Here is a 9,324-nt window from a genome sequence, read left to right on the forward strand (position 1 = left end):
CCTCGTATAGAGGTGTCAGTTTTGGTGCCAGATAAAAGGGTTAAAAACCTGTTATCAAATCAAGATTAGGTACGTCCCTGAATCAACAATTGACCTCTTTCCAAAAACATGCCAGTCATTAAATCCTTTATATTAAGTTCGCTTGCTTGCTTGCTTAGGACCGTGCAAATCTTTCGGTCGTTTTTTTAACCCACTTCCCGTGATCCAATCGAGCTGACATTTTGCACACAGACTCGTTGTGCGTGACAATTGATTTTCGTGAAAAAAAAATTCCAAAATTTTCAATTTTTTAGGATTTTTTTTTATCCTTTATGTTAAGTTCAATTGCTTGCTTGCTTGCTCGCTTACGACCGTGCAAATCTTTCGGTCGTTTTTTTAACCCACTTCCCGTGATCCAATCGAGCTGACATTTTGCACACAGACTCGTTGTGCGTGACAATTGATTTTCGTGAAATTTTTTTTCCAAAATTTTACACTTTTTAAGTAAAAAAAAATTATATTCAATTACCAATTGCTTAATGGTGCCAGGCAATCATCTGACCCATAGGTGGCAGCCATCTCAAGCCAGAGGACGAGAGGACTCTAGCCGCCACGCATATAAAGGATTTATAGTGAAAAACTTTGTTTTTACGGGTTAATTTTTTTTGATTGTCTTATTCAACGGTTTCATATTTAATTTCTTCAATTCGCGTTTGTCGTGGTCCAAATCTTGCAATCAAAAGTTACCACCATTGGAACCTCATTTGCCAGTAAAAAAATTATGATAATTGTTGTTTTACCCTTCTATCTGGCAACAAAACTGACACCTTTTTTACGAGGAGTCATGTTTGCAGAGACCACAATACCTGCAGTCATAAAAAAAACACAACTCTGATAATGTATGCACTGTCCTTGAAGTTGATTGGTCCACACCCGAGACAGCTTTCGGGTGTGGACCAATCAACTTCAAGGACAGTGCATACATTATCAGAGTTGTGTGTTTTGTTTGCATTACGACTGCAGGTATTGTGGTCTATGCAAACATGACTCCTTGTAAAAAAAGGTGTCAGTTTTGTTGCCAGATAGAAGGGTAAAAAAACAATTATCAATCAAAAGTTAGTCAACGGTTTCACATTTAACATTTTCAACTCGCGTTTGCCGTGGTCAAATGTTGTCATCAAAAGTGAGTCCACTTCCCGTTGTCTAATCAAGTCCAAATTTTGGCACGCACGTGTAATGTGAGGTTGTTGCCGGATTACAACTCGTCACGATGATTGGTTCTGCCGGTCCTGGCCCATAGCCAATGGGGGGGGAGCCTAGGGGCGTGGCCCTGACGTAACGGAAAGGTGACAGCTGCAAGTAGAGGATTGGTTCTGCTGGCTTTGGCCACAGCCAATGGGGAGACGCGTCAGGGGCCTGGTTCCAGGAGCCTACGACGGAGTCTGGAAGATTCCATAGAGGCTAACCAGGATTGGTGGAAAGGTACCACGTGACCCGGGTATTCAATAGGGGTGGAGACGAACGACACGTGGTCAGAACTGGAACGAACGGAGGGGAGAGGCCACGCTGGAGCGAGGGTCCAGGCTGCCACGTGGTCCAAGCTGCCCCACGTGGTCCAGGCTGCCCCACGTGGTCCAGGCTGGACCACGTGGTCCAGGTTGCCCCACGTGGTCCAGGCTGGACCACGTGGTCCAGGCTGCCCCACGTGGTCCAGGCTGGACCACGTGGTCCAGGCTGCCCCACGTGGTCCAGGCTGCGCCACGTGGTCCAGGCTGCCCCACGTGGTCCAGGCTGCCTTACGTGGTCCAGGCTGCCCCACGTGGTCCAGGCTGCCCCACGTGGTCCAGGCTGCCCCACGTGGTCCAGGTTGCCCCACGTGGTCCAGGCTGCCCCACGTGGTCCAGGCTGCCCCACGTGGTCCAGGCTTGCCACGTGGTCCAGGCTGCACCACGTGGTCCAGGCTGCCCCACGTGGTCCAGGCTGGACCACGTGGTCCAGACTGCCACGTGGCCACACGCGTGTCTCTCTATCTCTCTCTCCCTCTCACGCTGTGTCTGTCAGCAGCGTGAAGGAGTGTTGTAAAGAAAGGCAAATAAAGACCGGGTTCCAGAAGTCGCTTCAACGACCTTCATTACAGATGTGTGCCTATGCGATTGCCCAACCATGTCCAGTGTTCTCATAGAATGAGTCAAACGTGTTGGTAGCAACAAGAGTGACCGGTTAGCATAACACAGTGCATCTCGGTAGACAAAGACAAAGATCCCCCGTGTAGCCTTCGCAGACTGTAGGGGCAAGTGCTGTTAGCGAGTAGCAGCATCCTATGAAGGCCGGCACGGCGGCACACGAGGGGGTGGGTGACCAGCACCATCCACACCCGACCGCCTTTGTCTCCCCAGTGGCGATGTTTGCTACACATCGCACCGGGTACTCGTTTGAGGCTGAGTCGACCTATGGGAGGCCCGGGACCGGTTCAGATAATCGTCACTGGGTGTTGGCCGTGAGCGGGAATCGAACTCGGGTCGCCGGGTTCGTAGCGCAGCGTAGCGCTACCCACTACACCCACCGCTCCCCACACGGTATACAACAACAACAACAACCGCCATTCGCCACTAAGTGGCGGTGACGTCACCACGACGCTTGTGCCAGGCCATGTGCACCTTGAGGCCACGTGAAGTGTCGAACGCCCGCTGGCAGGAGGTCACGGGGCAGACCCAGCAGGTGCCACGGGTCGACTGACCGAGATGACCGAGATGACTGGCTGATGCACCACCTGTGCCCCCTACTGTGCCAACTTGCTGTGCTTTAGCCACACGGCGCTCCACTCGTTGTTGTGAGCGTCGCTCCTCCGCCCTCCGTTGTTGTTGGAGGGCGACTGCCTCCAACTGCCCAGTAGCGTCCTTCACGAGCCTCCTCCACTGAGGCCGATCTTGACACCGCTGGTACCAGTCATCGGCAAGTCCACTCAGCTCCACGTCCTCCTGTACCACATCACTCCATCTCTTCTCTAGCCCGTGCCGTGCCCGTTTAGCCCCCTCGATCCGGCCGAACAAAAGCTGTTTAGGCATGCGGTGGCTGGGCATGCGGGCTACATGACCCAGCCAACGCAGCCTTGCCTGCCGGAGGAGCTCACCGATGGGACTTTGCCCAGATCTTTCAAGGATTTGTGAGCTCCTCACACAATCCAGCCTGCTGGTTAAACTCAGGATGGATCGTAGGCAGGCCAGCCTAAAGGTTTATACTTCATTAGGAGGGGTCCACGTTTCGCAAGCGTAGAGAAGGAAGGGAATGACCGTGGCCGGGAAAACTCGAAGCTTCGTGTGGAGCGACAGACCAGGTAGCTTCCACACAGCAGCGTTACGCAACCGATGAAAAGACAATGCCGCTAGACTGATTCGGAGTGAGACCTCTGCTGTTAAAAACCGGAGCCGGTCATGAGCACACTGCCCAGGTATGGGAAACTCTCCACTCTCTCCAGAATTGTCCTAATCACCGATTGGGAGTTGTGGGGGTGGAGTGTCCGATGGTACAAAATACCCAGGCAGGTGCTTAGTTTTGGTGGGGCTGATGGTAAGGCCCCACCTCTTAGTGGCACGCTCCAGTCTCAGCAGCAGCGTCTCCAACAGACAACAACAACAACAACCGCCATTCGCCACTAAGTGGCGGTGACGTCACCACGACGCTTGTGCCAGGCCATGTGCACCCTGAGGCCACGTGAAGTGTCGAACGCCCGCTGGCAGGAGGTCACGGGGCAGACCCAGGTGCCACGGGTCGACTGACCGAGATGACCGAGACGACTGGCTGATGCACCACCTGTGCCCCCTACTGTGCCAACTTGCTGTGCTTTAGCCACCCGGCGCTCCGCTCGTTGTTGTGAGCGTCGCTCCTCCGCCCTCCGTTGTTGTTGGAGGGCGACTGCCTCCAACTGCCCAGTAGCGTCCTTCACGAGCCTCCTCCACTGAGGCCGATCTTGACACCGCTGGTACCAGTCATCGTCAAGTCCACTCAGCTCCACGTCCTCCTGTACCACATCACTCCATCTCTTCTCTAGCCCGTGCCGCGCCCGTTTAGCCCCCTCGATCCGGCCTAACAAAAGCTGTTTAGGCATGCGGTGGCTGGGCATGCGGGCTACATGACCCAGCCAACGCAGCCTTGCCTGCCGGAGGAGCTCACTGATGGGACTTTGCCCAGATCTTTCAAGGACTTGTGAGCTCCTCACACAATCCAGCCTGGTTAAACCCAGGATGGATCGTAGGCAGGCCAGCCTAAATGTTTCCAACCGGCGAAGATGCTCCACTAGGGGGGTCCACGTTTCGCAAGCATAGAGAAGGGAGGGAATGACCGTGGCCGAGAAGACCTGAAGCTTCGTGCGGAGCGACAGACCAGGTAGCTTCCACACAGTGTTACGCAACCGATGAAAAGACAATGCCGCTCGACTGATTCGGAGTGAGACCTCTGCTGTTAAAAACCGGAGCCGGTCATGAGCACACTGCCCAGGTATGGGAAACTCTCCACTCTCTCCAGAATTGTCCTAATCACCGATTGGGAGTTGTGGGGGTGGAGTGTCCGATGGTACAAAATACCCAGGCAGGTGCTTAGTTTTGGTGGGGATGATGGTAAGGCCCCACCTCTTAGTGGCAAGCTCCAGTTTCAGCAGCAGCGTCTCCAACAGACACACACACACACAGATACAGACACACACAGATACAGACACACACAGACACACACACACACAGATACAGACACACACAGACTCACAGACACAAACAGACACACACACAGACACACACAGACACACACACACAGACACACACACACACAGACACATACAGACACATACAGACACACAGACACACACACACACAGACTCACAGACACACACACAGACACACACACACAGACACACACACACAGACACACACACACAGACACACACACAGACACAGACTCACAGACACACACAGACACACACACAGACACACACAGACACACACACAGACTCACAGACACACACAGACACACACTCACAGACGCACACACAGACTCACAGACACACACACAGACATACACACAAACACACACACATACTCACAGACACAGACACACACAGGCACACACACAGACACACTGACAGACACACACAGATTCACAGACACACACGCAGACTCACAGACTCACAGCCGCACACACACAGACACACACACAGACACACAAATATGGCCGACTGTGAGGGCGGGCACAAGCCGGCGTGAGTAGGTTCAACGTTGAGTTTTATAAGGACACCACGGGGTGACCAGCCCCTCCCCACCCAGCCCCACCCCCACCCAGCCCCTCCCCACCCTCCCCACCCAGCCCCTCCCCACCCTTCCCTCCCCACCCAGCCCCTCTCTCCCCACCCAGCCCCTCCCCACCCTCCCCACCCAGCCCCTCCCCACCCTCCCCTCCCCACCCCTCCCATTTTAGGATGCACGACGGACGGACACAATAATCCCCTGTGGGCTGGTGTAACCAGGAGGTTCCTACCAGTATAAGAATGTTGATGAGTGGATATGAGAAACGCGTCCATTCAGTCCATGGGATTTCTAAGAATGTTGATGATTCGTTAGGAGAAACCTGTCCAATCAGTCCATGGGATTACTAAGAATGTTGATGATTCTTTAGGAGAAATGTCTCCATTAGGTCCATGGAATTTCTAAGAATGTTGATGATTCGTTAGGAGAAACCTGTCCATTCAGTCCATGGGATTTCTAAGAATGTTGATGATTAGCTAGGAGAAATGTCTCCATTCAGTCCATGGAATTTCTAAGAATGTTGATGATTAGTTAGCAGAAACCTGTCTATTCAGTCCATGGAATTTCTAAGAATGTTGATGATTCGTTAGGAGAAACCTGTCCATTCAGTCCATGGGATTTCTAAGAATGTTGATGATTCGTTAGGAGAAACCTGTCCATTCAGTCCATGGGATTTCTAAGAATGTTAATGATTCTTTAGGAGAAATGTCTCCATTCAGTCCATGGGATTTCTAAGAATGTTGATGATTCTTTAGGAGAAATATCTCCATTCAGTCCATGGGATTTCTAAGAATGTTGATGAGTGGTTAGGAGAAATGTCTCCATTAAGTCCATGGGATTTCTAAGAATGTTGATGAGTAGTTAGGAGAAATGTCTCCATTCAGTCCATGGGATTTCTAAGAATGTTGATGAGTGGTTAGGAGAAATGTCTCCATTAGGTCCATGGGATTTCTAAGAATGTTGATGAGTGGTTAGGAGAAATGTCTCCATTAGGTCCATGGGATTTCTAAGAATGTTGATGATTCGTTAGGAGAAACCTGTCCATTCAGTCCATGGGATTTCTAAGAATGTTGATGAGTGGTTAGGAGAAATGTCTCCATTAGGTCCATGGGATTTCTAAGAATGTTGATGATTAGTTAGGAGAAACCTGTCCATTCAGTCCATGGGATTTCTAAGAATGTTGATGATTCGTTAGGAGAAACCTGTCCATTCAGTCCATGGGATTTCTAAGAATGTTGATGATTAGTTAGGAGAAACCTGTCCAATCAGTCCATGGGATTTCTAAGAATGTTGATGATTAGTTAGGAGAAATGTCTCCATTAGGTCCATGGGATTTCTAAGAATGTTGATGAGTGGTTAGGAGAAATGTCTCCATTAGGTCCATGGGATTTCTAAGAATGTTGATGATTCGTTAGGAGAAACCTGTCCATTCAGTCCATGGGATTTCTAAGAATGTTGATGAGTGGTTAGGAGAAATGTCTCCATTAGGTCCATGGGATTTCTAAGAATGTTGATGATTAGTTAGGAGAAACCTGTCCATTCAGTCCATGGGATTTCTAAGAATGTTGATGATTCGTTAGGAGAAACCTGTCCATTCAGTCCATGGGATTTCTAAGAATGTTGATGATTAGTTAGGAGAAACCTGTCCAATCAGTCCATGGGATTTCTAAGAATGTTGATGATTAGTTAGGAGAAATGTCTCCATTCAGTCCATGGGATTTCTAAGAATGTTGATGAGTGGTTAGGAGAAATGTCTCCATTAGGTCCATGGAATTTCTAAGAATGTTGATGATTAGTTAGCAGAAATGTCTCCATTCAGTCCATGGAATTTCTAAGAATGTTGATGATTAGTTAGGAGAAATGTCTCCATTAGGTCCATGTGATTTCTAAGAATGTTGATGATTCTTTAGGAGAAATGTCTCCATTAGGTCCATGGAATTTCTAAGAATGTTGATGATTCTTTAGGAGAAATGTCTCCATTCAGTCCATGGGATTTCTAAGAATGTTGATGAGTGGTTAGGAGAAACCTGTCCATTCAGTCCATGGGATTTCTAAGAATGTTGATGATTAGTTAGTAGAAACCTGTCCATTCAGTCCATGGAATTTCTAAGAATGTTGATGATTAGTTAGGAGAAATGTCTCCATTCAGTCCATGGAATTTCTAAGAATGTTGATGATTCGTTAGGAGAAATGTCTCCATTCAGTCCATGGAATTTCTAAGAATGTTGATGAGTGGTTAGGAGAAATGTCTCCATTCAGTCCATGGGATTTATAAGAATGTTGATGATTCTTTAGGAGAAATGTCTCCATTAGGTCCATGGGATTTCTAAGAATGTTGATGATTAGTTAGGAGAAACCTGTCCAATCAGTCCATGGGATTTCTAAGAATGTTGATGAGTGGTTAGGAGAAATGTCTCCATTAGGTCCATGGGATTTCTAAGAATGTTGATGAGTGGTTAGGAGAAACCTGTCCATTCAGTCCATGGGATAGGTAAGAATGTTGATGATTCTTTAGGAGAAATATCTCCATTAGGTCCATGGAATTTCTAAGAATGTTCATGATTCGTTAGGAAAAACCTGTCCATTCAGTCCATGGGATAGGTAAGAATGTTGATGATTCGTTAGGAGAAATGTCTCCATTAGGTCCATGGGATTTCTAAGAATGTTGATGAGTGGTTACGAGAAACCTGTCCATTATAAGTGCACATCACCGACCATGAAATCCACTCGCTTTTTCACCAACTTTTCCCCCCATTAAAATGTCGCAGAGTAGACGATTGATTGCTTCAAAGGGTTCACTTACGCGATTTGGATACATTTCGATGTAAAGCTTCTTTCGTGACTGCAGGGATTCATCTTCTTGGTTCTTTCGGTAAAGTCACGTAGAATGGAAATAATAAAATAATAAAAATAAACCAATTAAATAATTTCGATGTAAAGTTTCTTTCGTGACTGCAGGGATTCATCTTCTTGGTTCTTTCGGTAAGAAGGCGATTTGGATATTTTTTTCACGTCTCGGAGAAAACAATTCGGGATTCGATCGGTTGTAGGCCAACACACACAAACACACTACACAGACAAAGGTGACCCGTGTAGCCTCAACAGACTGAAGGGGCAAGTGCTGTTAGCGAACGCCTATTAAAGGCCTACACACACAGACAAAGGTCACCCGTGTAGCCTCAGCAGACTGAAGGGGCAAGTGCTGTTAGCGAACGCCTATTAAAGGCCTACACACACACAGACAAAGGTCACCCGTGTAGCCTCAGCAGACTGAAGGGGCAAGTGCTGTTAGCGAGCTCCTATTAAAGGCCTACACACACACAGACAAAGGTCACCCGTGTAGCCTCAACAGACTGCTGGGGCAAGTGCTGTTAGCGAGCTCCTATTAAAGGCCTACACACACACAGACAAAGGTGCCCCGTGTAGCCTCAACAGACTGCTGGGGCAAGTGCTGTTAGCGAGCTCCTATTAAAGGCCTACACACACAGACAAAGGTGCCCCGTGTAGCCTCAACAGACTGCTGGGGCAAGTGCTGTGATGGTACACTTGGTGACTGACCTTCGAGTTATCGTAGGTGACGTTTAAAACCCCGGTTCGACTCCAGATGCAGCAGCCGTTCTGATGATGCTGCTGCTGCTGTTGCTGCTGCTGCTGCTGTTGATGCTGATGATGCTGCTGCTGATGATGATGCTGCTGTTGCTGCTGCTGCTGATGATGGTGCTGATGATGTTGCTGCTGATGATGCTGCTGCTGATGCTGCTGCTGATGATGATGCTGCTGATGATGCTGCTGATGATGCTGCTGCTGATGATCCTGCTGCTGATGATGATGCTGCTGATGATGCTGCTGCTGCTGCTGATGCCGCCTCTGGATGGATGTCTCAGGGCGGGTTCGCGATGGGTCAACAGCTCCGAGGGGTGGAGGGAGGGTGGGGAGGGAGGTGGGAGGGAGGGTGGGGAGGGTGGGGAGGGGGGAGGGGGGAGGTGGGGAGGGAGGTGGGAGGGAGGGTGGGGAGGGTGGGGAGGGAGGGGGGGAGGTGGGGAGGGGGGAGGGAGGG

The 9,324-nt window shown here is 49.5% G+C and overlaps 1 protein-coding gene across 1 annotated transcript in view; it reads right to left on the reverse strand.

The window, feature by feature from the left end:
* LOC144954372 (UDP-GlcNAc:betaGal beta-1,3-N-acetylglucosaminyltransferase 7-like) overlaps nucleotides 1–9,124 on the reverse strand; it is a 28,121-nt gene extending 18,997 nt beyond the window's left edge. The window contains exon 1 of the mRNA XM_078884875.1: nucleotides 8,826–9,124. The gene's annotated coding sequence lies outside the window, so the exon portion shown is untranslated. The remainder of the gene's footprint in view (nucleotides 1–8,825) is intronic.
* Between the last annotated feature and the right edge of the window lie 200 nt (nucleotides 9,125–9,324).

The sequence above is a fragment of the Lampetra fluviatilis genome, unplaced genomic scaffold (genome assembly GCF_964198595.1).
Source record: "Lampetra fluviatilis unplaced genomic scaffold, kcLamFluv1.1 SCAFFOLD_402, whole genome shotgun sequence".
Taxonomy (NCBI): Eukaryota; Metazoa; Chordata; class Hyperoartia; order Petromyzontiformes; family Petromyzontidae; genus Lampetra; species Lampetra fluviatilis.